The following is a 26,784-nucleotide window of genomic DNA, read 5'->3' as shown; positions in this document are numbered from 1 at the left end:
GTAATTCAAAACTCGTGCTTGATTATAAACGTTTTATATAGATGATTAGATAAGTTCTACAAACATCTTATCCATGAGAAACATACAATTTCATAATAAAGTTTCACTAAGAGAGATAGGACAGTTGTTACAGTGATAATTACAGTTACATGTGTCATTATGGAGCACAATGTTAAAAATCCAGATTGGAGTTGGCATTCCCAAAAGTATACTAAAACCAGATTGGATTGATTTCAATAATATTCTTAATCAAAGGTCAGTTCTTATAGCATGAATAGTCTAAGTCAGGGGTGTCCAAACTTGAGAACTTTAAGACTTGTGGACTTCAATTCCCAGAATTCCCCAGCCAGTCCACAAGTCTTAAAGTTCTCAAGTTTGGACACCCCTGACTTAGACTATTCCATGCTGGCTGGGGAATTCTGGGAATTGAAGTCCACAAGTCTTAAAGTTCCCAAGTTTGGACACCCCTGGTCTAAGTCATTGGCAGATCACTTGTACAATATGTTCAGACTCATTGCTAATTCTGAATTTTTTCTTGTTTCTATTCCAGAAATCCTCACTGAAAGCAATAATTTATTTCTCAGTAGTCCTGTACAATAGTTTTCTCCTACCTGTTAATTTCTAGATTACAACTCCCTGGATTTTCAACATTTGTAGAGACTAATAGGTTGGGGAGATTTGATATGCAGGATTGCAGAAAAAAGAAATCACAAAAGAAAATATAGTTTGTCTGGATTATCCTTCTACATTTGTTGAGTTGGGACTTGGAAAACCTGTTTGCAGATGCTCTGATCCTTTTTCTGGGAAATAATATCAGAAAGTGGTGGTTAAAGAGTGCAAAATTGCAGCTTCTGGTGCCTGTCAGGATTCCAGCTAATCTTTGATGGTATTTAACACCATCACAATAAGGCTGAAGATATTAGGTTTCTGAACCAAAGTCATGTTTGATGACAGTAGACAAATAGACAAAAAATTGATGGTTCACTGGTTAATTCAAGGTCAGATACAGGAAGAAATTCAGACTGAGTGGATTGAGTCACACTCTACTTGAAGACAAAGCCTTGAACATTGGTGCTCAGATAAAGTTGATGTCCAAATGGGGGTGGGTTGGGGGTGTTGTGTCCTCAAGCTGGGTGTTGATTCCTGGAGACTGCCTGGAGTTTTCTTGGCAAGATTTTGCCACACTGCCTCCTTCCTAGGATTGAGAGAGCGTGACAAGCCAAAGTCACCCAGCTGGCTTCATTCCTAAAGTGGGACTAGAACTGATGGTCTTTCAATTTATAGCTTGTGCCTTAACTGCTACACCAAACTGGCTGTCTTAGCCAGAAATACATTTGTACAGATAAAATTAATGTGCCTTCTATGTGCCTGTTCTGTTGTGTCTGACTATAATGACACATTGGAGTCCTGTGAAAAGCTCAGTAATAGAGCAGACTTTGAAAAGAATATCAGCTGGTTCAAAATGTGTGATTGATATCTGGGAGTGATTGCTCTCCTGCGATTCCTTGTTAAAACAATTCCACTGCATATTGTTCTATATATGAACACAATACACAATGCTGCTTATAAACTATAAATCCCTGTGCAACTGGGGGTCAATACACCTGAACTATCACAGTCTCTCTCTCTTATGAATTTGTCTTTGATGGTTTTTGGAAGAGGCCTTCTCTGAATTTCTGCCCAGTGTAGCAGAATTGAAAGAGATGGCACTCAGAAATTATGCAGCAAGGGAAAGGGGGATGGGAAACTACCAGTCCTGGTAAGTACTACAATTTAACTTACAATTTAACAAATCTAGTGAGTGAGCTTGGCTATTTGGTCTGTCTTCATCATTTCCCCTTTCATATCATTTTTGTTTTGGTTTGTTTATACGCCTGTGGGTGAATAATCTTCTATTTCATTAATTTGATTAAAATTGCTCTGGGAGTATTTTTAGATGAAGAGTAGAATGAAAATGCCTTAAAGAAATAAGCGATCATATGGCATTATATATATTGGTAGTTGGTTATCTCTCCACTTCCCGCATATACTTTCTCTTAATACTTTTTGACAATTTCTCTTTCTGTTTTGAAAATCTTTGGTGTGTATTCTTGTTTTATACATCAGTTTCTGATTTTTTTTAACAGATGTCAGAGAAATATTTGCATATTTGTTCATAAGCATTTCTCTTAATTCCCATAAATTTTGTGCTTTAACTTAATAGAAGATTATATTTTTCACCACTTCTTTTTTTAAAATGTGGCTTTAAATATTTATATTTTTATATGCTTTTCACATATCTTATATAGGATGCATTTGACATTCAGAAAATCTCCCCACAGGTTACTGATATACAGCATGTGGAGAACAAAAAGTGGTTCTAATCAATGTATCTTAGATATAAATGTAGCTTTTACATCTAAATATGTACAGAATAAAATTATCCCCCACCCCCTTTATCATTTTTCCAAGTCAATACTCACTCCTTCTCTTTCTCTAAGATTATTTCAAGGTGAAAAAGTATCCTTTTGCTGTACACTGCTTTCAAGTGTCAATCACTGGAAGAAGCAACCCTTCCAAACTTAGTCCCTCATGAATCTACCATCATTTAGATAGGGGTGTTTTGTTCTTTAATAAAGAAAGCAGCTGATGCTTACTTTTGGAAATGTAGTTGCTTCCACCACGCAGGCAATACAAGATTCAAAAATTAGCAATTCTTTTATTTAAAAAAACTGTCAGTCCTTCCTAATGAAATGTAAACTCTGTAGATATACACATATAACATAAATGCAGTTAGTTGTGACACAACATTGTATTGGCAGCTTTACCTATTATAGAAAGAAGATGTATCTAATACATCAAACCTTGTTTTATGATCATGTGGTCCAAAGAATCAATTTTGCTTCTTAACCAGAAGAAAATTTGTGATTGAAAAATACAATTCATCGATAAAACTCATCTGCATTTTAAAAGAAAATTGCTTAATTTAATTCTAACATGGGCTCATTTTACATTGTCCTGCAGCTTGCTGTACTTCTAGATACCTCTATCTTAGTCCAATATGTAAACAAAATATAGTGGTCCCCAAATACGATTGTTTCACAATGGTTAAGAAAATCACTCTCTTTTTGAAATGATGATCAACTGCTCAATATTTTTCAATTCAGAAACATTATGGCATGATGTCATTATCTATAAATTTGTGCTTTTACACAGACAGCACACACCACTATAGTCAGGAATAGACAGATTGAGAGGAAATCACACCATGTACCAGAGCAATGAATCTCTTCTTGTCTGATCACTTATGCAGCCTTTTTAACCAGCAGGCAATCTTAACATAGAAGAGATTTCTCACTCTGACCTTCTTGGCATTTTTCTTTCTCGTTTTTACAATTCTGGACATTTCCAAGAGTCTTCAGTCGTCTGGAAATATGTTCAACTAACCTTCCTTAAATAATGTTGATACTTCTAAATACCATTCCTGTCTATGAGCTCTGAAGAGGTTTGAGGGAGAATATTGACTATCATGATCAAGATTTGAGTTCTCAGTGCTTCTTTCTTATCATCCAAAATATCAGGTTGCCAGAATTTTTGGTACATCCTTGGAAAGCTATATTGGGTATATTCTGAATGGTATATTCAAACAATTCCAAGAATGCAAGCTATAGTCACATTATGACAGTGATTTACTATACCCAACCTCTATGGAAATTGATTAGGATTGCACAAGATTAACAGAAGAATTATGCAGCTGTGCAATATTGTTACAATTGTTACAAGTATTAGGTAGTTCACACATCTTTTTTTTTTTAGTGCTGTTGAATTGTTATGGTTGTAATTAGTTAATATAAGCCTGGTGTGAACCAGAGATTCAGAATTCCAAGAACTAGTTTTCCTTTTATCTGCATCAATTTTGGGGAGTTGGTGCCTGAATATTAATGTGTTCATAACTTTCTAATTTATGAGGTATTTTTTTATTAAAATTAGAAAACTGCTCTCCAAAGAGGAGTTTATAATACATTACATTATTATAATAAAATATAATAGTTGTAATACATTAAAAAAACAACTTTTTAAATATTCATTAAATTCTGTCACAGAATAAACAAAATTATTTAAATATTCAAATAATAAAAACAGAAACCAGAATATCTGAAAAGGCTCTGTGAAACATATATATCTTAAATTTGTGCATTAATCTATTTAATGCTCTGAAAGAAGAAAAAGGCCTTTGTTTGGCATCAAAAAGATGGTAAATATGGTGCCAGGAATACTTCAATGAAAATACTTCAAAGTCAATGGGTCTACTACAGAAAATTTCCACTTCCTCACAGGGGCCCACCATATCTCAGCACTCAAGGGACCTGGAACATGAACTCTGAAGATGATGTATGGGTATAGGTAGCCCACACAGGAAGATAATTTCTTCATTACTTCATTTTTTTTATGCAATCAAGGCATCATATATTTGAAGTTATCTATACCAAGGAAATGTATCAGAATTCTTACAGACTTTTAAAAGGAGTATGTGACCTGGAGCTAAAATGCTAATTTTACACATGCACATACTAGCTACTTTATTTATTTTTCATCAGGTAACAAGCTAATCTTTATTCTCTTTGCATTTCTTTTGTTTTGTTTTAGTTCATGTAGTTCAAAACCGTGTACTATCTAGGTCAGGGGTGTCCAAACTTGGGAACTTTAAGACTTGTGGACTTCAACTCCCAGAATTCCCCATGGCTGGTTGGGGAATTCTGGGAGTTGAAGTCCACAAGTCTTAAAGTTCCCAAGTTTGGACACCCCTGACCTAGGTAGTCTTCAACTTACAACAGCTCATTTAGTGATTGTTTGAAGTTACAGTGACACTGAAAAAAGTGATTTATCGCCATTTTTCACACTTATGACTATAGTGGCATCCCATGGTCATGTGATGGTTTCAATGTTCCAAAGTCATGTGATCACTTTTTGTGACCTTCTGACAAGCAAAGTCAATGGGGAAGCCAGATTCACTTAACAGTATTGTTACTAATTTAACAACTACAATAATTCACTTGCCAACAACTGTGACAAGAAAGTTAATAAATTGGGGCAAAATTCACAAAAATTAGCAACAGAAATTTTGGGCTCTATTGTGATCATAAATTGAGGACCACTTGTCTTTCTATGTGGAAACCCAAAAACAATCAAATAAATCTAGGAGCTATTATTTCACTTATTTGTTTTATTGCTTTGAATGAAAAATATTGATTGATCTAATTGTTCAAATAGTTATTTTTTTATTTTCATCTGCCTTTATTATTTTTATAAATAATCAAGGCAGCAAATGTACCTTATACTTCTTCCACCTCCTATTTCTTGGAAGTTTTGGAGTGCCTGGAAGGAGACCTCAAGCACTTTCATTATTGTTCCCTGTCAAAAGTCCCAAGTGTGTTGATATAAATAATTCTATTTTAGATTTCATCTTGCTGTCAAACATTTTGTTGTCATCTGAGAATCAAGTACTATATACTGCCTTTTAGAATAGGAATTGCATAGTGCTCTTGGCTACCTATTGTCCTCCTTCACCCAGAACTGTGATTCTGGGATTCTGGCCCCCAACACAGTTGAATAATCTCCAATCCCAGCAAACATAGTCCTACATCAGAAGACACCAAAGATAGGGATTTATGTATTAATAAATGAAGAAAGAAGATGCCAAAAATTGTCTTAAATAAATTGTTCTTCATTAGACTAAGATTTTTGCCTATCATCCCAGCTCTCCATAAAGCTAATATTAGGACTGTAATTTACTGAACTGGGATCCATTAAGCCAAAGTAATTCAACAAATTCAAATTGTTTTCTTTCATGTGTCATTTGATCCTTCCAACTGCAGCAGAAATTATTTCAGTGTCACATCTGTACCAGAGGTGGTATTCAGCAGGTTCTGACCAGTTCTGGAGAACCAGTAGCAGAAATTTTGAGTAGTTTGGAGAACCAGTAAATACCATCTCTGGCTGGCCCTGCCGCCATCTATTCTCTGCCTTCTGAGTCCCAGCTGATCGGGAGCAAATGGGGATTTTGCAGTAACCTTCCCCCGGACTAGGGAAAGAATGTAGATTTTACAGTATCCTTTCCCTGGAGTGCGGTGGGAATGGAGTTTTTACAGTATCCTTCCCCTGCCATGTCCATCAAGCCACATCCACCAAGCCATGCCCACAGAACCAGTAGTACATTTTTTTTAATCCACCACTGATCTGTACTACACATCTCTACCACACTAGAGGGTTAAGATCAGAAGGAACATGGACATCTATAAATAATATAAGTCATCATGATTATATTAATAATATGAGTTGCATTTTTCAAACTCTATTACTTTTGCCACCATAGCATCCCAGATAGATCACTCTTATTCCTATTTTATGCATATGGAACATAGGTAAAAATGTAACAATCAACTTGAAAGCCAGACACTGAATTCATGGCAGAACTTGAGCCAAGTTTCCACATCAGATCCAAACTCTATCAAATAAACAAGAACAGGAGAAGTATGATTTTCAAGAAGCATTAAATTCTTGGTAACTGAAATGTAATAACTTATTATTTGAATTTAAAATAAAACCTGCATATCAAAGGCACAGATCATTTTGTTTATTCCATTAGATTGTCATTTACCTTGTGCCAGAAAAACTACTTTAATTATTATGATGCACTTGTAATTGCAATAATCTTAAAATGGATTCTCTTTTCCAACGTATATATTCATCTACTTCCCAAAACAAGCTTTTGAGCCTCAGTAAAATGTATTTTACTGTTAAAATATATTGTACCCTTGTGCTAAAATGTCACTATGACTGTACTTATGAATAAAATCCAATTTATTCCTTGAAACATGTAATCTTGTGAACATCAGGGCTTGGTACGAGCTTGTTTTAGTTCTCTCATCTTTATATTGGCAGTCTTAGTGCTGTTTCTGAATTCTATTTTTGTATTTTTATGGTTTTATTATGGGCTGCACATTGCTTGGTGAATAGCAGTTACTAGGCATCCATTACATTAAATAAAGAAAGAAAATGTGGTAAATCAGGTCCAACAAAATTCTAATGATCTAAGTAAAGCTTCCATTGACCAGTAGGTGTTTGTTTCATTACTTTTATTGCCCTGGAAGAACTGCACTGAATGCAAAATAGAAAGCTGAAAATTATCAAGCTATCATTGGTTTTTTTGAAAGCACTACTGCTAATCCTGTCTTTGAAATTTATTTGGGCAATACCAGATATATTTATTTAAAAATTAATGTCAAAAGTAATTTAACACTGCAGCTTTTCATAGTACTCGGATTAAAAATGTCATTACCTTGTCTTTTAAAGGAAAAAATAAAAATACTCGATTATAGCAACAGTCAGTTTCCCAGTGGGGTCCCTTTTCTGCAATAAAAATCATAGCTGCATAGAGCATAATAAAAACTACGAATGAACCTGTTTTTAAACTTATCACCCATAATATGGCTTATCAATGCAAGGTAAATTAGTCTCTCCATCATCTGTAGTAAAGAAAAGTGAGATTCTCTGTGGGAACCATTTACTTTCTTGTATATTTCAATGTGTACATTTCCAGAGGTCTTACACACCTAATCTAATAGCCATTAGAAGGCCAATAAAATGGCATAAAGCCAACAAAATGCACTAAAGTAATCATATCCCAAGCTGTTTATGTAGCTGTGCTTTTTAATGGCAGTCCTTGGAACCAAGCAAGGCTTGTAGCTAAAGAATATCATATAACTAATTTTTCCATACCCATCTCAGCCCTCAAAAAAACTGCAATTAAATTATTAGCCTAAGAAGACCCAGATTCAAATCCCCACCAATCTTACTGAGTAACATTTATCCATATCATTCTATCTCAACTCTGCCTAGAATGAAAAGGCAAATAAATAAATATATTTCAAGATCCTCTTTTAACAGAAAGAATTCTGACTCTCACACATGAACAAATGATTTTTAGTGGTTCGGCTTGAATGTCACTGAAATTTGGTGCTAAAATGCTAAAAATAACCACCCTGCTGTCTCATAACAAACAAAATGTAAGTGAAATACAGTATTATTTAACAACCATCTTAAAGCCTGGTCATTACTAAAATGCAGTCTTTGATTGAACCTATACTTCCTATCTATTGCTTTGTAGTAATTATTATGAAGCATCAATATAATAAAATTAATTAGCATTGAGAATTAGGGACAAATCAAGTAATACTAGACTTCAATTCTTACAGCAAAGTTTTCCTACTTATTTATTTAAGTTTATTTACTTATTATAAATATTGAATATGGCCACTCATCCCACAGAAGTGACTTTGGACCGCCAAATTGGAAGCCAAATGCTTAAAAACAAAAGCCCATAACCCTGAGAAAAATGATACATCCCAATTGTTAACAACAGAGCTTACCTAAATCTATGAATCAGAAATCTGAAGAAAAAGCCAGGTTGACAAGGTAAGAATTATTTCTCTTATAAGCCATATCTTTCAAAGTCTGCTCAGTAGAGTCCATAATTCTGGAGACATTTGGAGGTTATATTGGAGTAGAGAATGGCCACTGATGGACAATCACCTCCTTGCTGGAGAAATTACTTAGGCTCTTCAGAAAGACCATAGAATTTACACCACAAAATTGGATCACACTTCTCTTGAATATTGTAGAATAATACATTAATAATACTCATTATTCTTTTTCTTTGTGCTGCAGGATTATTTATATATACAGCCATACATACATATACCTAGAGTGGGGTGGATTAAGGCCACCATCCTATTAATGGAATAAGAGTCGGTTTGGTCTAGTGCAGTGGTTCTCAACCTTCCCAATGCCACAACCCTTTAATACAGTTCCTCATGTTGTGGTGACCCCTAACCATAAGTGGTGGTGTCTCGGTTCCTAAGACCATAGAAAATATGTGTTTTCCGATGGTCTTAGGCGACCCCTGTGAAAGGGTCGTTCGACCCCCCAAACGGGTCCCGACCCACAGGTTGAGAACCACTGGTCTAGTGGTTGGGCACCAGGCTAGAAACCAGGAGCCTGTGAGTTCTAGTCCCATTTTAGGCATGAAAGCCAGATGGATGACTTTGAGCCACTCACATCTGCCTTTGGGCTCAGCCTAACCCAACTCACAGGACTGTTACTGTGTAAGAGGGAGATATGTTAGATATGTTCATTGCCTTGAATTATTTATAAAACCTGATAATGATAGGATAAAAATAAACAAAAGAAATGTTTTAAAAGTGGGAATCTACCAACAGATTCAGTCAGAATACAAATTTTAAAAAGTAATTCTGATCCAATAAGACTTTAATGTAAGGGGATGAAAACATGTATTAGCATCAGTGTAATCAAAGGAGGAAGTTACTTCTTTTAAGCATACTTTTATATTTGCTTCATTTAAGAAAAATATTTATTATTTTTAAAAAATCAAACTATTTGCTGACTGACAATTTAGCCTGATTAATGAAATTGAGTTTTTATACTATGTATTCATAACTGAATTAAATGTTATAATTTAGATTTTGGGGGAGGTTAGGGCCATGTTATTAACTAGCAAAAATTAATACGTTACTTTCCTCAGAATCAAACTCTGCTATGATCTAACCTCATGCTATGCAGACTGCTTAGAAGATAAATATATCTGGCTTAGACATGACTAACTAAAGCATATTCTTTTAGCTACAATTTGACTTTAATATATCAATTCATTTTTAATTGCATTCTATTTACATTTCTGAATAGACATCCTTTGAAGATGTTGAAGGAAATATGATATAATGTATCATTTAATTAAATTAAAATAATAATAATAAACTTAGCATTGGATATTAGATCTCTATTAAGAGCCATGAAGCAGTTAATGTAGTCAACTCAACCCAGGTCAAAAAGTTCCTTGCAGAGTTCTTTTTCTGGTTATTTGCAGATTATTACCAAGCAAGTGTCTTTTCTTCTGCTCCTTGAAGCCTCAACATAGATAATATTTTTGCTGTCTATATCTGTGGAAGCATCTTGAGGCCATTTATAAAATGACTCAAAATCACAGAATTGGCATGTGATATAAGAAGAAAAAAATATCCTAATAAAAAGCAGTTTTTAAAAACTTGTAATAATGGCCATCATAATTATCATTATCATACATGCTTTAATACTGAAAATAATCACTGAAAGAGTTTCCTATCAGACTTTATTGAAGAAATTACATTAAGCTTGCTTGGGGAAAAATATCTGAGCCATATGTTTATGGCCATTGTAAGCTATATAGCTATTTTTATGGCAGAAAAGCAATACGTTCTAAGCAAACACTGATAAAGTCTCAATTCCGAGAAATCCCCACCTCTCTTGGAACTGGAAACAACCTGATAAGAGACAATAGTGAACCTTCAAAACAAAGAGACAGGAAAGGGAGTATTAGGGAAAAAAGCAGTATTCATGGGACAAAATGGCCATGTAAATGCATGCCACAGTTAACAAATGCCAAAATAGTTCCCAGCAATTAAAATTAATGTTTTAACTAAAATGTACAACCTTCCAATATCAACCGTACCTTTTAGATACTAACTCATACCACAGTAGAGGATTATCCTTATATTCAGAAAGTTTAAGAAATAATAACAGATAAGTAATAACCATTCTGAAGGTATCAAGGAATGTGTGAGGCTGATGGGTAGGCCTTGTGAACTGGATCAGGACATACACCACACATATACTGTCAGAGGTAGACTTACTGAGACTCATTAGCCTCAGGCACACATTCACCCAAGTGATTCTGTTAAAGACCAATGTTTTTCTACAGGAATTCACTAGGGGATATGTGTAATGCTAAATCCTTTCTCTTCCCTAGGCCTCAGCAGTTCTGTGATCAGGCCAGCTGGATGGGAGATGAGTTTTATCCACATGACCCCTGTAATCCTGATAACGATTACAATTCCCCACTGATAATAATTGCAGGAATCAGCAATTTGATCTCCATTACCCAGCAGAGAACGGTTCAGGAAAGCGGGCAGCAAAATATAGATTCAGAACCTTATTTAGGGTAAAATTATCAAGAACATAGGGAAAAAGTACCTTACAGAGGTAGATCCAACTTAGCTTCTGAAGAGAAAGGCCAGTCTTTGTTAGCAAGCATGTAGATAGCAATAGACTAATAAATAATGTATTGTTAAGACTTTCCAAAACCCCTTGGAAATCCCTCAGCCAAAGCAACAAAATACCCTAGCACTTCACAACTTCTATGAAGTGACGAAATAATAATATAGTAGAAACTAACTTGACTTCACTTAGAAGAGAAACTGTCATCAAAATGGTTAGTTCCTACATCTCCACCAGATGTACCTACCAAGAGAAGAATCTCTCCCAGCATTGCACACCAAGATTACCACTATAACTGGAAGGAAATCAGATATCAGAGACATATTTTTCTCTCGATTTCCCCTTTTCTCTTCTTCTTCTTTAGGGACAACCCATTTAGAGCCTTCTACTGACCATTATGAACCATGAAGAACAAAAGTCTATAAAAAGGTAACTGTCCAACAAAGAAGCCTGTGCAGCCCATTATGAGTATAGATAATGTGATTTAATAAATCCAGAACTGTAAATAGCTAAGGGTTCTTCAATACATTTTTCATATTCTGCATGGTTTGTACAACTGCACAAATGAATCATTCCTGGATCAGAATACATGCCTTTTGATTCCTGAACAACTTCGGTTTTGTACTGTTAGCAACCCAAAGTTATTTAAGATGGGTTCCCCATCAATTTTTCTAAATAAACAACACAAATATGATAAATCAAACAATTAATAAAGATTAATATTGCTATTGCTATATGAATGCATTTATATGCTGGTGGTCTTTTGTAACCTGTTGCTTTATAAACATATGTTTCTGAAGATTTAAAATATAATGGTGGATGAATAAACACTACCATACCAGTCAATTTGCCCCCTCAACTTTATCCCTTCACAAGAAGAAAGCTGAAGCAATGTCTGAGTCTCTTCAAGGCTAGAGAGTCCACCAGATCTCCAAATCATTTCTGAATTTTCTAAAGTAATTCAGAGGCACCTAATTTGATTTGACACTTTGAATTGGTTCAAAAGTTTATTTGAAGAAATGACGATCAAATATTTTGAATCAAATCACTCATTTGAAGCTTTGCATATTCCTAATAGCAAATGTGAAAATGTTGAGAAAACAGAATCTGTTAACACCGCAGCTGAAATTTATAGCAATATGCTCTACATAAGTGCAGATTCATGCATCAGTTTTGAGGTCTATAAAATAGGAGGAAAGTGGTGGTGGGGGGAATGGAGACTTCACAGTCTATAACTTTGCTATACTGTGCTCAGTGAAAGCTGGGAATAATAGAATTTATTCATTCATATAAACCTTTTATATTCATGGAACAGATGATCTGTGGAGGAAAAGCTATTTCCAGGTACAAATTCCCGATCGCTGGAGTAAGCAACACAGTGATATGATGTAGAAATTATACAGAATAATAAAAACACTGACAAATAGCATATTTATCAATATTTTATCCACTTTTCTTCAACTATTTGTCCCATTTCATCAGACAATGAAATACCTGCAACAGTTATGTAGGGCGGGGGGGGGGGGGCGAACAGATTTCATTCATTTATGTTTATAATATATAGCTATATGTTTATAATCTATAAGCATATTAACAAAAACTGTGACTCAAGATTCACAAACACCTATATATACAATCCTTCTCATTTCCCTCCAAACCTATATATACAATCCTTCTCATTTTATGTACTTCAACAACCAAGCTACTCTACCTTGTCATTTCAATTTTCACATATTTTCTGTTCGTACATGATTCAACGAAATCTCATCTCTGCAGCCCACTGCCAAAAGCTATGCCTGGAACAAAGCTCTTTCTAAAATTCAATCTCAAACAAAATTAAAAGGGGATGGGGGTGAGAAAAGAGAAAGAAAAAAAGGGGGGAAATCACATATGAGAATGCCAACCACAACCAATCTCATAAGTCCCATTCTCGCAAGTTCTGCAAATTCTTTTTGATTCATCAACCAACCTGAGCTTCGGGGAGTATGCAGCTGTTTTTGCTATTGCAGAGGGAATGACAACAAAAGGATTAAATAAAATGAGATCTCCTACAAATGCAGTAGATTGTTAATACCAATTGCTAGCTCAGCACCCAGGTAATACAACGTGGAAAGAACTGAAATACACAAGCTATGAGCTGGATCCAGATAGGAGGCTGAATCTTAAATGAGACTGAAACAACCTTAAACTGACTGGACCTAGGCTGCATCCTAATCTTTTTAATTTCATGATCAATGTGACTTGTATTTGACAGGGGGCTTCAGAGTTCTCGGTTATGTTGAACCTAATTAGCACAATCTACAGATGGACTAACACCATGCCAACAATGCAAGTATTTTCTTGGCCTCCAGAAGGCTTGGCTATAGCATAATTCAACCTTTTATTGAAATAACCCACTCACTCACTCTGTTCAGCTCTTTTAGCGCGATCTTGGCCATCAGGACAATTGTTACAGCAGATATGACTGACAAATATTTACAAGCAACCAACAAAAAAAATATTTTCTCCTGCCAGGAAGAATTTCTAAATTCCATCCTAGAAAATTCTAGGAGTTATAATTAGACCGAACCTACTAAGTCAAGAAGTTTAACTGAAGACCAAATGATGTCAGCAAATTTGTTTGATGCGGAACAAATCTGGAGTTGTCCTCATAAATTTTGCCTTACAACAACCTATTTCCCAGAGTATGTAAACATCTGTCTCCATGTAGAACAAACCCAGGAGTGAAATTCGGCAGGTTCTGACAGGTTCTGGAGAACCGGTAGTGGAAATTTTGAGTAGCTCAGAAAACCAGAAAATACCACCTCTGGCTGGCCCCAATATCTTCCCCCCCAGAGTGGGGAGGGAATGGGGATTTTGCAGTATCCTTCTCCTGGAGTTGGGTGGGAATGGAGATTTTGCAGTATCCTAGCCATGCCCACCAAGCCACACCCACAGAACCGGTAGTAAAAAAAAATTGAATTTCACCACTGAACAAACCCATCTCTTCATCTAACAGGTCTAATATGATACCCGCATTTTCGAAATGCTAATCACCCAATCTACTGTTCTCCCACTTTTCCAACTAGCCGGCCTGGCTTAACTAGAACTTTCTAACCTCCCTGGCAATTTTAATTACGGTAAATGTAAATTTTGGGGTTTTAAATTATTTTAACTGTTTTAATCTATTGTTATTTATTCTGTGGCTTTTTATTTGAATCTTATCTATTAAGCATTGATGTCACCTCCTCCATGCCACATCTGTATATCTGTTTTGATTGTACGTCGCCCCGAGTCCCTTTGTGGAGAGGGGGCGACTGATAAGTCAAATAAATAAAAAAATAATAAATAATAATAACTTTAAACAGAGACAATAAAAAAAGTGCTTTCTTGAGGTTCTGAAGAATTGCCAAATGGTAGAACAAACTTGCTATGTATAACAAAATCCACTGATTAGCTTTAAAAAAAAAATTACAACCTGTCCCTGATAAATATAGTTCTTTATTTATGATCACAACTGATCCCAAAATTTCTGTCACTAAGTGAGACATTTGTTAAACAAGTTTTGCTCCATTTTATGACCTTTCTTGCCACCATTATTAAGTGAATCACTACAGTTGTTAAGTTAGTAACACAAGTGTTAAGTGAATCTGGCTTCCCCGGTGACTTTGCCTGTCAGAAGTTAGCAACAGTTGATCGTGTGACCCTGGGACACTGCAACCGTCATAACTATGAGTCAATTGCCAAGCATCTGACTTTTGATTACATGACCATGGGGATGCTGCAATGGTTATACGAGTGAAAAATAGACATGTCATTTTTTTTAGTGGTGTTATAACTTCAAATGGTCACTAAATGAACTTTTGTAAGTTAAGGAGTACTGTATTGTGTTTTTAGGAGCCTTAAACTACGCCTTCCCTGGTTTGCACTCACATTCATGCTGATGGGACATGATGGGAACTGAAGTCAAAGGGATCTAGAAGATGGCAGGTTAGAATGAGGAATATTTTCTGCAACCACATCAAATAAATATGGCTGGGCAACTGGGGAAAAATAGATGGACCACCTATTGAATCTACAATAAGATAATGAACCAGCTAATTATACAAAAGAATTTTGAGGCACTTAACAAAATATGACCAAAAGAACTTAATATAAAATGCTCTGGATTTTATTTTATTTTATTTTATTTTTTGGTGGGGCATGGGAAGAGCATATTTCTGCCATTTCAGGGCTGCAACGGTGGAATTTTTCAACAGAAATGCATACAGGTTCAAAGCAAGCGGCTTTCCATCCATAAGCAGCTTTTTCAAAGCCAGTCTATTACATTGCCCCGTATCACCCTTAACTCTGCACTTCTGTGAGTTTTAACTGCAGAGTTTGGGGACTGTATGCAGTTATGCCTGAATTGCACCACTGGGGAAAGCTGCAGGGCTCATAATGGTTCATCTGGGTACTTTTAGAGATTATTCAAAGCCTTCTTGGGAAGGCTCTAGTGCTATGACAAAGAAAAAGAAAGGGACAACAAGCACTAGGGGCTGGACTCAGTGACAATAGCAATGGCTGTTCCATTAGATAACCAGAAGGACCACTTGAGGGACAGATCATCACAGAAAAAAATGTATCTGTGTGGTTGCTAAGATTTTATATGATAACACACAATCAATTCATAGAAACAAATATACCATCACTTAATAAAGCTAACCTACTCAAATTCTGTAAGTCTTTTTATTCCTGTGTTCAATAAATAAACAAATATCTGAAATTATTTTTTATCCAATTTAATTATACGTCAATAATCTGGAAGAAGCAGAGGGAAAAATTTCACATAAAATGCTAATCATCACGATTCTTAATAGGATGTACGTTCTTGGAATTTTCAATAAACTCACTAGATATGTGCAAAGATGTTCTTGTATTATTAAGTTATTAAGTTGTACTATGAATTATTTTATAGTAGACAGACATTTCTGCATAAGCTCACTTCTCATGCTCAAAAGTGCATATAATTGTTTTGAAATTACTGCAATTACTCATATAGATAATATGAGAAGGGGAAAATTTAAATGGGTTTTTAGTTTCTACTAATACAATTTACTCACTGTAAATAAGGAAGAAGATATACCATCAAGTCATCCATCAGTTGTTTGCAAACCAGCAGGAAAAGCTTTCTGGACCACAATGCAAAAACCTCTGATCTATTTATTCTGTAAATGTAGGTGTCTAGAGACCACTGGGCACGTACAGAGTTATCAAGGCGCTCTGTGACGGGAAAAATAAAAATAAACATACTAATGACACTATATAACAGTATGTGGGTAAGGCATTTTAGCTTTAAATTACATTACTAATGAGGTATATAAAGTGGCTCTAAATGGATTTAGGTCAAGCTGTAAGGCTGACCTTTAGCAGCGTATTGATTTTCAACAGTGATCTAGAATGTCATATACCAATAACAGAATTAAATGCTTCTCGTCAGTGAGAGGAGATCGTCAATGGCCTATCTCATCTCACACATCAACCCTCCATCCAGGTACTGATAGATTTAGATTCTTTAAAAATATAACACACATAATTCTTTAGCCACATTAGGAAAAAAATACATCAGGGCTAGTTAAAAAAAATAAACAGGCAGATTCTTGGAAGAAATCAATGTTGGACAACTTAATTTAGAAGGTGCATAAATGGAAAAAAACAAGTTAGTGTCAAAGAATGAGTCATATGTTGGAAGCTATGGGATAATTTTGTATTGTAAACTGTTTCTTGAAGAACATGAATGATGCTGAATTTGAATGTGTACTGCAACCATTTGGGGACATCAACTTGAACATATAATAATAATAATAATAATAATAATAATAATAATAATAATAATAATAATAATAATAATAATAATAATAATAATAATAATAATAATAATAATAATAATAATAATAATATTTAATGCTTCTAGACTGCCCCCTCTCCCGCAAGGGACTCGGGGCGGTGTACAGTTCATACAAAATATAACAGGATACAATAAAATTAAATTAAATATGTACAGTTGACAATTGACATGGAGGAGGTTAAAATGTAGTTAAAAGAACTGTACAAAGCAGATATAAAATAAATTCAAACCCCTAAAAACAAATACAGTAAATTAAAAAGCCCCTAAAATAACCAGATATAATACATTTGCCAGGAGGGACAGTTGAATTATGCCAGGCCTGCTAATCGGAACAGGTGGGTCTTCAGTTTTTGCCGGAAGGAGCGGAGGTCAGAAGTGGTTCTAATGTCGGGGGGGAGGTCATTCCAGAGGGTTGGGCCCATCACAGAGAATGCCCTACTCCTCGGTGTCGCCCGCTGGCATTGCCTAGTGGACGGCACCAGGAGAAGTCCCTCCCTGTGTGAGCGTATTGGCCGCAGGGATGTATGTGGGAGGATATCCAAACCCTATTGCTCACAGGCATGGAGAGTTACAGATCAATGAATCTAACTAACCCAGATCACTGACCCAGTATTTCTCAACATTGGATATTTTAAGACGTGTGGACTCAACTCCTGGAATTCCCATTTTTACTTCCTCCCTGCTCTATGCTGGGTATCCAGAGCTAATTAGGCAAAAGACAAGGGTTTAAGAAGTCAAGATGGTAGCTGTAACAGTGTGATTGATCCACCTATCACAATGGCCACACTGACGTTTTTAATCATGCCTTACAGATACCACTAGTAAGGGGTTTTACTCAACATGCTACAATTTTCCAAAACATATTCAGCCACATCATGGCAGCAACAGTAAACGGTCTTCTGTTATACATTATTATTGTGAAGGAAAGCCTGTGCAAAGCAGCACTTATTTGAGAAGGTTGTGTAAATATAATATGCATAAAATGTGCTTCTATGGGGGAAAAAATATTGCAGGTATTTAGGTAAATTGCATAGGAAAAACTTACTAGGCAAAAGTATGCGCAAAATCCATACGTATATCAAAACCTGCAGATACCCCCAAACTCTTGATGCTATGACTGACTCACTGAAAACAGAATGAAATAGTATGAAACATTAGCACTACATATGGCACTCAGACTCAGTACATTTATTTCTACTTCCCTATCCAAAGCAGAGCCTCTCCAAAAAGATATACCTAGTTCAATGTTTCTTGTTGTTTTGGCAACTTTAAGTTGCATTGAGACCAACTTCCATAATTCCTTAGCCAGCCAATTCTGGAAGTTGAAATTCACACATCTTAAAGTTGCCTAGTTTGAGAAATACTGTTCTAGTTGATATATAAAGCTCTCCAGCAAAAATGAATCTACCTTCATCTTCCAAGATAACTAACTTCATTGCTGAAGTGGTGTAACTGTTTCCTAAAGTTTAACTGAAATTTACTTTTTTCTTAACTAGGTCATTAACATCTAGACCAGGGGAGTCAGGGGCCGCATAAGGCCCCAGGGGCATATGAGGGCCGCATAAGGGTTGTGTTTAACCGTGGTGGGATGAGGTGAGTGTGGCCAGGGTGGGCGTGGCTCTCGACGTCACTTGTGTCAGGGGCGTCTATGGTGACCCAAATGCTCTGCCAGGGAAGACAGGCTCCTGAGTTCTGTTTTCAGCTTGATGGCCTCTGCCAGCGAAAAAGGAATTTGGAGTACCATCCACGGTGCTCATGAGCTCCATTTCAGCTGCTACGGCTTCTTGCAACCCTCTGCCAGTGAAAATGGAGCTTGGGAGTGTTGCCCGCAGCCCTCACGAGGTCCATTTTCAGCTGCAATGGCCTTCTGCAACCCTCTGCCACCGAAACCACAGTTGGGAAGGCCGCACACAGCCTTTCTGACCTCCATTTCCACTGGCAGAGGCACCACAGGCCAGTCCTTCGCTGTTTCCAGGGCAACCCCATGGGCCAGATATAAGTACCCTGTGGACCAGATCCAGCCTCCCGACCTTGAGTAAATCCTAGGTCAGCCCCCTGACCAAGATGAAATCTATTGAATTTATTCATGCTATACTATACTATGCTGTCCTCCAAGTTTCTTTCATATGTTTTCATCGTCCTTGAAGTACAGCATCCAGAACCAGATCTGGAGATGAGACTAGGTACCTGTTCTTTTTTTTAAAAAAAAAACAAAGTTTTATTGGTTTTTTTAATTTTTACAAAGGGAAAAGGTAAGGGAAAGGTTACAAATTTTGGCAGCTGCGAAATACGGTAGATGCACACCCCCTCCAAACTCATAGTATACATTTGCATAAAATTCAATATTAAGTAATAACATGTAGTCAGTGTGGTAAATTCAATTGGTAGTTTCGATCAGATTATATCAGATGACTTTTCTTACTTATTTGTGTGATCTGAGCTTTCTTGTTGTCGCCCCATCTCCCCCCGCTGGCAGAGCTCCGGCCCCTCCCGTGTCTTGTATGTCTGTTGAAAAATCATCTGGTTTTTCTAGGAGCAGTTTATTTTTCTCCATAAAGGCCTGTGCCTCTATGGGTGTATTAATCCTAACTCTTGTCTCCTCCCAGAATATTAACATACCTTCAGGCATCAACCATCTAAACCACACCCCCTTCTGGTATAATTTATTCGCCAATTGCGAATATTGTTTTCTTTTTCCCCTCACTTTCTTGGAGATCTGTTTCAGAATGGTTATCTCCTTATCTTTATATGTCAAGGCTTGCCCCCTTTCAGGATTTCATCTCTTGTACTTTTCCTAAGAAATTTAATGTGTACCTCCCTGGGAACATTGTGTGTTCTAGCATAAGCTGAGTTTACTCTATAAGCCAGGTCTATTTCCCATCCCATCTGTTGTTTCTCCTTCTGAATACACTCAGCCAAAATGTTTGTCATGATGTCCCTTATGTTTTCATCATCTGTCTCCATCACGTTTTGGAATCTAAGATAAAAAGACATTCCCTCAAACTCTATTTTCATTTGTTGGGTGTCAAGTTCTTTGTTTCCCTTCTGCACACTCTCTATCCCCCCCCCCCCTCATCTCAGCCTCCCCATTCTCCAAAAGATCCAGTCTCTGTGAGTTCTTATTAATTTTATCCTGGTTCTCTTTAATTTCTTCTTTCATCTCCTTCAGTTGTCTCTTTATTTCCTCTTGTCCCTGTAGAATTTGTTGAAACATTTGATGAAACTCCAAGTCCGTAGATTTAGGTTGCTTGAAGGCTGTTAACGTTGATTGTGTGCTAGGACTGGAGGCTGCAGATGTTGGGGCAGAGGCAGCAAATCCTGACTTTCCAGGAGGTGGTCTTTTAGATGCCATTGTTTATAAAATAAAAAGTCCAGTCAGTATAAAGAAGGATCAGTCAGAAGAGTAGAACAGCCAAGAGAGTCCAGGCGACAAAGGGTCCAGGCAGAGGGGAATTTTCTAATCACCCTGAGCAAAAGTCTTTCACTCCAAGGAGTTCAAAGGCAAACAATCAACAAGAGAGTTATCCAAGTAGCACGGAGACAAAGACCGGAAGCCTGAAGTTTGGAAGGTGGAGTCAAGTTTCACATTTCATAAAGACAACGGAAGTGTGCCATCTTTCCCTGCCAGCTTCGGGTTTCGAGGCAACAAATAAAGTTTTCAAAGTTCAAAAATCCCAAAGCTTCCAGATCTCATTATTTTGTAGGTTTAAGTCCAAAAATCCACTTAGTTAGGATGTGGCATCTTTAGTTTGGCTCTCCCCCTCCTCCTTCCCTTGGGGCTGAGAGCTTGTTTCCAGCCGCTTGTCCAAGAGGGGGGGAAATCCCCCTCCCCTCCAGCCGCACCTCTTCAAGTCAAACTGGAAAAAAAAGTTTGCACAACTGACAAGTTTTAAAATTAGTAATAGGAATGAAGGGAGTCTACGCCTCACCGCTCCGCCGCCATATCCTTCAGTTTTCTTTTTTTTCCGAACAGCCTCTCAGCGAAGACGCCCACGCGTCCTCCGATCTGCTCCCCGGTGCCTTGGGCAAGGCAGGGGACCTCCCGCCGGCCGCCGCCGATCCAGGGATCCCCCGCGATGCCGCCCCTCCGGCAGGATGCCTCTGCGGGGCGTCCTGTGCCCCCCAAGAAGTGGGGAAGCCCACCGGGGAGCTGGAGCGAGCAACAAGTTGCCCGTTGCCGTCAGCTGCCGGAACCGGAAGTCCGAGACTAGGTACCTGTTCTGACCCCCCTCCACGCCTGTGAATAAACCAGAACACAGGCTTTGCTGTTTGCCATTATTTAATTATTGAGATAACAAATCTTTTGGCCAAGGGCCCAGACAACTCCGTTCAATAGATTAACTCTGCAGCAACCCAGATAAGTGAAATGAAACCACGCAGATAGTCCAAACGAACAGACACGGCTAGAATACACAGATAGATTTTCTTAACTACTAATTTGAACGGTTGTTTCCTGCAAATGTCCCCTCCCAACACCTCACCTATAATCTCTCTTGGGAGGGGCCAATCCACAACCACCTGTGCTTAATCATTTTCTGTGAGTATGCCTACGGAGTTGCTGCTTCCGTTTCTCAGCCCTTCTCAATCTAGCATCAGGGACAAACTGCCTTTGATCCTCCCCACTGCTCCATGCCTCAGGCGCCTCCTGGTGGCCAACCTCTCTGATTCCTGCTCTGAGTCTGAACCCTGCACAGGGTCTTCCACATCATCCAGGGCAGACTCATATGGTTCCTCACTATCCAAGTCCATCAGCAGCTCAACCGGATCCAGCTGGGCCACAACACTACCACAGGAAGAAATATTATTATTTAATATATTATCTAGCTAAATGAAATTCAATGTAAAGAAAAGTGAAGTGTTACACTTAGGCAAGAAATACCAAAAGTACACATATAGACTGGATGAAACCAGGCTTAACAGCAGTAACTATGATAGGGATCTTAGAGTCTTAGTGGACAACCAGCTAAATATGAACCAGCAGTGTGTGGCAGCCAAAAAAGCCAATGCAATCCTAAATTGCATTAATAGAAGGATGCAATCAAGATCAAGTGAGCACTCTATAAAGTTTTAGTAAGACTACACCTAAAATACTGCATCCAGTTTTGGTTGGCACACTATAAAAAAGATGTTGATACTCTAGAAAAAGTACAGATAAAGCAACCAAGTTGATTAGAGGACTGGAGACTAAAATATATGAAGAAGGGTTACAGGAACTGGGCATGGCAAGTCTATTGAAGAGAAGGACCAGGGAAGACATGATAGAAGTGTTCCAATATTTGAAGGGCTGCCACAGAGAGGAAGGCGTCAAGCTATTTTCCAAGGCATCCAAAGGCCAGACAAGGAATAATGGATGGAAATTAATTAAGGAGCGATTCAACCTAGAAATAATGGGAAATTTTCTGACCGTGAGAACAATCAACCAATGGAACAGCTTGCCTTCGGAAGTTGTGGGAGCTTCATCACAGGCGGCTTTCAAGAAGAGATTGGACTGCCATTTGTCAGAAATGATGTAGGGTCTCCTGCTTGGGCAGGGGATTCGACTAGATGACCCACAAAGTCCCTTCTAATTCTGTTAATCTGATGTTAGATATGATACAGCATCCAGAACCAAATCTGGAAACGCAGCTAGGTACCACAGGAAGAAATATTACTGTCCAAGTCTAGTTATTGGCAACTCTATTTTACTAATCCAGCCAATTCTGTACACTTGATAAGTTTATAAAGAAAAATCAAGGCATGCCCATCACTTTGATTATTATAGCGTAAAGTCAGATGGGGCCACATTGGCAATTAAATCCAACCTTCTGCTCATTGCAGGAATCCAAATTTAAGCTTCCTTTGCAAATGTCTATTCAGATTTTGTTAGAAGATGTCCCACTAATGAGGCAGGGGAATCAACTGTCAAGCTGCTCTTACTATCAGAAAGTTTTCCTTAATTTATTATCGTGATTCCATGACCTGTACTCTGGAATGAGGGGTTTGTCTAATTGAAGAGTAGCCATATATCTTCCCTCATTTGTCCTTTATGAAGGAAAGAAATGAAATGCTACCAATCAAACATCATGAGATGAATTGCTATAATGTTTCATACACAATGCTTCCCAGTTGGCTCCTACAATCAAAATGAACGCCTTGTGAAGTACACATGTCTTGTAATATCCCAGTTAAAATCTGAATATTATTTACAGTATTTAAAATATTTATTTAGTTAGTTAGTTAGTTTGTCACTCATGTACAAGATAACATAAATAAGAATAAACATGAATAAGAACACAGGAAAGGGGTACAAATAAATGGGGACATTAGGACAGGGATGTTAGGCACGCTGGTGCACTTATGCTAATCATGATTATGTTAATCAGCTCACTAATATATACTTAAGTTGTTTATCTGGAACAATCTAATGTCTCACTTTCAGAGCTCTTAGAACATGTGTCTGTGTCTGACCTGCATGCTCCTGTGGTAAAGTAGACACTTGTTTCACTCCTATGCTAAGTGCTGGACTGAAGTGCAAATAAGAATAACAGCATTCCTGTTTGCTTAGCATATAATCAGCCCAGAACAATAGGACAAGTTAGCATAAACAAGAAGTCTATTTTCTCAGCCAATCTTCCAAAATGTTCAATAAACCAAGATTGCAAAATTCAGTCTTAGTAACTTTATTTGAATTAAAGTCTTAATTAAAAAAACAGATAATGGAAAGAAGGAGAGTAGATAATTTCAAGAAGGTTTCTGTGTTCCACTTAAGGCAAAATCATGACAAAGGAACTTTTCATTCACAATGGATGGATAGATCCAGTAAGCTTTCCACGGTAGCATTTTCCCACTAAAAGAGCTCAAGGATTCCAAAGAGAAAGCAATTGCTAGGCGGCAGCAGAATTAATCTATTATATTAAAAGAACACATTAAATTATATGATAAAAAATGCCCAATTGCTGATGTGTTGGAAACATTTGGAATGTTGAGATGATATTGTGAGGATTTTTCTCAAAAGATCTGCTCTGGACTTGTTTATTCATGGAATGGCTGCCCTAATCATTTAATCATGTATTCATAATCATAATCATGCAAGTGTCAATTTATTAGTATGCTCCCTGTCACAGCTTTAGCCCTTATTCCAGCAAAGCACTCTTACCTACTACTCATCTTGGTTTCTTTTCTTCACACCTCTAAACTTAATGTCAGACTTTCATCATCTTATTTTCTAAAATAAAATTAATAAGAAAGTAGGGCTGTGAAACTTTGCAACATATTTATTTCCCACTTTCCAATATATGTGTGTATGTGTGTGAGAGACAGAGAAGTAGAGGAGGAAACTTGGTGGAAATAGTTTGTGGGACCCTTGGCACATTAGGAGCCCTCAAATTTTAAACTGTCAAAAAGGTAGAATGCAAACCTAAAGAAAAATCAGAAGAACAACCTATAGCCATGAAAGTAAAGTTAAATGTTTAAGTTTCTGTAGAATTGAAACTGGCAATAAGGCAATATAAATGGATCTAAAACCTAGACATAAACTTCATCTATTTTGTTCCATTACATTCATCATCAAAATATTAACAATAGTCTGGTAGGCTTAAAAAATACACCCTGCTATATTGTTTATACATGTATACTTACATATCCATATCTTTCAGGAACAATTTGAAGATACCAAACCAAATCATAAGCCATTTTTCGCAATTAATAGACAACTGGAATATTTGGGAAAAGTAGGAACTAGCTGGGTTAGTTACTGCCATGGAAATAAAGCAGAACAAAGTGGACAACCTCAAAAACCTCTGGTTGTTGGTGCTGAAGGTTCTGAAATGATGGTTTGCATGATGGCCTAAAAATACTTTGTGATCCGCCTTAAGATCCTAAGACACAGAGGGCCAGCCTAAAGTTTCTTTTACTCTTGCTCCTCAGAAGTTACAAAGGGCAGGCAGCTAGCTCATAGTATTTTAAAATCTCAAGGGCTGCCATGTCATGTTGTGAAGTAAATCTCATACAATTCATCACCCAAGTTGGAGGAAAATAGTTTGAAGCTCAAAAATAATGAATTCTGTCATTTCCAATAGAAGTGTGAAGGGAGAATTATGAATGAACCTTTTAAAAATACGTGTGTGCAGGGAGATTGCCCTTCTACGAAATGAAAGCAGCACGCTTGTGTTTAAATGGCCCAATCCTGAATCCGAGACCTTTCGCTTTCAATTAACTTAAATTGACAATTGGAAAAGGGTTGAAAATGTAGCCTGGCTCTTTCAGTTTGATAGATTTCAGCTTTGACATTATATGTGTTATTCCAACCTGAATTTAACTTTAAGAAAAAAAAGGAAGAAAGAAAAGGTAAAGTGAAAACCTGATTCGATCGCAGTGATTGAATTATATTTTAAAATATCTACAAAATGCCTAAAAATTTAGCACGCTTGTGTTTTGCTTTTGATGTATCCACCTGTCAATTATGGCAGTTATGTTATCATATCAGAATTTCACAATAATAATGCATTCATGACCCAACCTTGAGAATATTTACTTAGATTTGTGTACTACAAAGTTCAGTATGGGCATCTGGTGTTCATAAAATTGAACTTTAAGTTTTAATATAAAATATAACACAAATAAAATGAGAATGCTATGTGTTCCTTTGCTTAAAGAATGGCATTTTATGTTAGAGTGATAATGTTCTAGGAGAATTCACCTATCATACAAACAATAACAATCCTTTCATCCTGTAGAGTTGTGCATAAGCACTGGAATAAAGTAGCTATACGAACAATAAATCAGGTAGCAACAAGAATTGGCTTCATAAAGCAGATAGTGGATATGCAGCCCTGCTTTTACTTCATGCTTAATGTCACTATAATAGGGAATTTCTTCTACCTGTTATTTCGGCTTAGTTGCAATGCAAGGACGGGTTCTGATACAGACTTCACTTAAACAAGATGTCAGAAAGAAATTAATCATCATTTAAAACTGCAAACCTACCTATAAAATTACCATTAATACTACTAAAAAAATAAAGTTAAAAGATCAATGAGCCAAAGCATTGTGAAGCAAGCAACTTAGCATCCAAAGCCTTCCTTTCAATTGCTTTTATGTGACCAGACAAATCACATTCTTTGCTGCTCTCAGGTCCAAAATTGTAATCTTAGACTGACCTAAATTTCATGTTATATAGACTGGAGTTTAAATTATTAGTAATATATCTGGAGAGAGAGAGTGTGAAAGAGAGAGAGAGAGATGTCTAACTGAGTGAACCAATATATACTGTATACATAGATTTTCAATAAATTCCTGACAAATCCCTCAATAAAGACTCTGAGCAAATTAAGCTACCATGGCCTAAGAAGACAGGGACTCCCCTAGATTGTCAACTGCTGTCATCTTCTTTCTCACTAAGTTGGAATCACACAAAAAAATTAAAAATTTATCTGACCAATTGTTTACCAATGTAGGCTTACCAATGATAATTGAGACTGGGAACTCCATTGGTTCAGCTACACCAATTTACAATGGCAGATCCAGAACAGTGGTGGGTTCTGGATCCCAGTGCAACGGGGCCCGGCATCCACCACATGAATGGGTGCAGCACACGTGCTGCACACACATGCAGCACGCGCATGCGTCCTTACCTCCTGTGACACCACTGCGTTGCACCAGCTGCTCGGTGGAGTGTCGCGCAGGCGCCGTACGGTCCGTGTACATGTGCAGAAGCACCGAAGAGCTCAAATACAGGTAAGGAGTGTGGGCAGGCGGGTGGGCCCTCTGGAACACCATACCAGAAAGGTACCCAGGGCTCCCGGCAGGCACCAGTACGCCTGTACCGGATCGTACCGCCTGCAACCCACCAC

The 26,784-nt window shown here is 37.2% G+C and overlaps 1 protein-coding gene across 3 annotated transcripts in view; it reads right to left on the bottom strand.

Annotated features, from left to right (window-relative positions):
• HNF4G (hepatocyte nuclear factor 4 gamma) overlaps positions 1-26,784 on the bottom strand; it is a 72,021-nt gene that overhangs the window by 33,471 nt on the left and 11,766 nt on the right. The window contains exon 2 of one of the 3 annotated variants that reach the window (XM_081952674.1): positions 16,170-16,329. The exons of the other annotated variants lie outside the window; for them this stretch is intronic. The gene's annotated coding sequence lies outside the window, so the exon portion shown is untranslated. The remainder of the gene's footprint in view (positions 1-16,169; positions 16,330-26,784) is intronic. 3 annotated transcript variants of the gene reach the window in all.

This window comes from Natrix helvetica (assembly GCF_964273705.1).
Source record: "Natrix helvetica genome assembly, chromosome: 4".
NCBI classification, from domain to species: domain Eukaryota; kingdom Metazoa; phylum Chordata; class Lepidosauria; order Squamata; family Natricidae; genus Natrix; species Natrix helvetica.
Note: the sequence above shows the minus strand (reverse complement) of the source record. Positions and strands in the feature narration are given on the sequence as shown.